Here is a 2500-nt window from a genome sequence, read left to right as displayed (position 1 = left end):
TCTTTAAACATAAATCTTCGTCTTGCTGAGAGAGGTGGCACTGGTTTGCATTGGCATTCACCCATGCATGTCACATGTGCGCGAAACTTTCTGCTCGTTTGTACGCAAAATCGCACGCAGCCGGTAGGATTCGAACCTACGCTCCCAGAGGGAATCTGATTTCGAGTCAGACGCCTTAACCACTCGGCCACGACTGCCGCTAGCACAAGATTCTCCCGACACGTGCACCTGCTGCCGTTTAGAGCACTGCAGTGCCAGGGAACGGCGTAGCTGCATTTTTTTCCGTAGTGCTTTCACCGCTTGTAGGCGAGCCGCTACCAAAGTATTAAAATTTCCACCCGGACAGGGACTTGAACCCTGGACCCTTAGGTTAAAAGCCTAATGCTCTACCGACGGAGCTATCCGGGCTCATGTTATCTCCACGTCACTTCCCACTATGCTACGGACACACTGCCTCATGTCGTTTACTGTTGGGCAATCATTGCATGGAGCTGTTACTAATTAAACGTCCTCTGAATGCTCTCTACGAACTCATCACGCTGGGCTCGTAACTGTCTATCGAAGACGTGCACCTGCTGCCGTTTAGAGCACTGCAGTGCCAGGGAACGGCGTAGCTGCATTTTTTTCCGTAGTGCTTTCACCGCTTGTAGGCGAGCCGCTACCAAATTATTAAAATTTCCGCCCGGACAGGGACTTGAACCCTGGACCCTTAGGTTAAAAGCCTAATGCTCTACCGACTGAGCTATCCGGGCTCATGTTATCTCCACGTCACTTCCCACTATGCTACGGACACACTGCCTCATGTCGTTTACTGTTGGGCAATCATTGCATGGAGCTGTTACTAATTAAACGTCCTCTGAATGCTCTCTACGAACTCATCACGCTGGGCTCGTAACTGTCTATCAAAGAAAGCTGACACACGATGAAAATCAAATTGCAGCAGCTTTTACGTCTCATACGTTGAAGCAGAGGAGCTTCGTGTTTTGTCGACACTCACTTGCCAACTGGAAAATTCACAAGCGTCTCGAATGCAATGTTTCCCACGTGTTTGCCCATTTCACGGTTCCGTTGGAGACGCTCTTCGCGTCTTGACACAAAAACGAAACGCAGTCGGTAGGACTCGCACCTACGCTCCCAGAGGGAATCTGATTTCTAGTCAGACGCCTTAACCACTCGGCCACGACTGCCCGTCGCAGCAGCGTCTCTCTACAAGTGAAACTGCTCCTTTTAAAGCAACCTGGCGGCAGAAAACGCCATGGCCTCACTCGTTTCTGTAGTGCTTCCGTGGCCAGCACAGTAGCCGTTACGACAGTGTATTAATTTTCGCCTGGACAGGGGCTTAAACCCAGGACCTTTCGGTTGTCGGTCTAGCGCTCTGCTTGACTCAGCTATCCTGTCCCTCTGCCAAGCATGGTGGTACAGCTGCAATGTGTGCGAGTGATTTGCGTGTCGTAATTACTGGCTTGGGGCTCCAATGGCGACTTCACCGACTTCCCACTGACGCACCGCTGACGCTAGTTTTCTGTAGTCTTAAACGATGGACATACTTCCAAGCAGCTGCGAGATCTTACGAGAAGACACGCTGCACCACTGCTTTTGCCGCACTCAAATGACTCAATTGCGATACTTAAAAAGAAATGAATGCTCGCTCTGTCCAACACTTTCAAGTACATGTGCGTACTCACGAACACGGCGACTGCGCGAGGAAATGACGGCGGTGCGCTCGTGGGCCTGCGACGGATTTCTGCATTACTAGCTTCCGTGCGAGATGAACCGATAGCCATAGGAAGCAGAGCCCGCCGCGAAATTTAGTATCTTTAAACATAAATCTTCGTCTTGCTGAGAGAGGTGGCACTGGTTTGCATTGGCATTCACCCATGCATGTCACATGTGCGCGAAACTTTCTGCTCGTTTGTACGCAAAATCGCACGCAGCCGGTAGGATTCGAACCTACGCTCCCAGAGGGAATCTGATTTCGAGTCAGACGCCTTAACCACTCGGCCACGACTGCCGCTAGCACAAGATTCTCCCGACACGTGCACCTGCTGCCGTTTAGAGCACTGCAGTGCCAGGGAACGGCGTAGCTGCATTTTTTTCCGTAGTGCTTTCACCGCTTGTAGGCGAGCCGCTACCAAAGTATTAAAATTTCCACCCGGACAGGGACTTGAACCCTGGACCCTTAGGTTAAAAGCCTAATGCTCTACCGACGGAGCTATCCGGGCTCATGTTATCCCCACGTCACTTCCCACTATGCTACGGACACACTGCCTCATGTCGTTTACTGTTGGGCAATCATTGCATGGAGCTGTTACTAATTAAACGTCCTCTGAATGCTCTCTACGAACTCATCACGCTGGGCTCGTAACTGTCTATCGAAGAAAGCTGACACACGATGAAAATCAAATTGCAGCAGCTTTTACGTCTCATACGTTGAAGCAGAGGAGCTTCGTGTTTTGTCGACACTCACTTGCCAACTGGAAAATTCACAAGCGTCTCGAAT

The 2500-nt window shown here is 50.7% G+C and overlaps 6 non-coding genes across 6 annotated transcripts; all 6 read right to left on the bottom strand.

Moving 5' to 3' along the window:
- Window positions 1–115: 115 nt before the first annotated feature.
- On the bottom strand, window positions 116–197 carry Trnas-cga (transfer RNA serine (anticodon CGA)). Its single transcript has one exon. It is a non-coding gene; the product is annotated as a tRNA-Ser (tRNA).
- A 138-nt stretch (window positions 198–335) lies between these two features.
- Trnak-uuu (transfer RNA lysine (anticodon UUU)) lies at window positions 336–408 on the bottom strand. The gene has a single exon. It is a non-coding gene; the product is annotated as a tRNA-Lys (tRNA).
- A 271-nt stretch (window positions 409–679) lies between these two features.
- On the bottom strand, window positions 680–752 carry Trnak-uuu (transfer RNA lysine (anticodon UUU)). The gene has a single exon. It is a non-coding gene; the product is annotated as a tRNA-Lys (tRNA).
- Window positions 753–1105: 353 nt separating this feature from the next.
- Window positions 1106–1187, bottom strand: Trnas-aga (transfer RNA serine (anticodon AGA)). The gene has a single exon. It is a non-coding gene; the product is annotated as a tRNA-Ser (tRNA).
- Window positions 1188–1929: 742 nt separating this feature from the next.
- On the bottom strand, window positions 1930–2011 carry Trnas-cga (transfer RNA serine (anticodon CGA)). The gene has a single exon. It is a non-coding gene; the product is annotated as a tRNA-Ser (tRNA).
- A 138-nt stretch (window positions 2012–2149) lies between these two features.
- On the bottom strand, window positions 2150–2222 carry Trnak-uuu (transfer RNA lysine (anticodon UUU)). Its single transcript has one exon. It is a non-coding gene; the product is annotated as a tRNA-Lys (tRNA).
- Between the last annotated feature and the right edge of the window lie 278 nt (window positions 2223–2500).

This window comes from Schistocerca gregaria, chromosome 3 (genome assembly GCF_023897955.1).
Source record: "Schistocerca gregaria isolate iqSchGreg1 chromosome 3, iqSchGreg1.2, whole genome shotgun sequence".
Lineage (NCBI taxonomy): Eukaryota > Metazoa > Arthropoda > Insecta > Orthoptera > Acrididae > Schistocerca > Schistocerca gregaria.
Note: the sequence above shows the minus strand (reverse complement) of the source record. Positions and strands in the feature narration are given on the sequence as shown.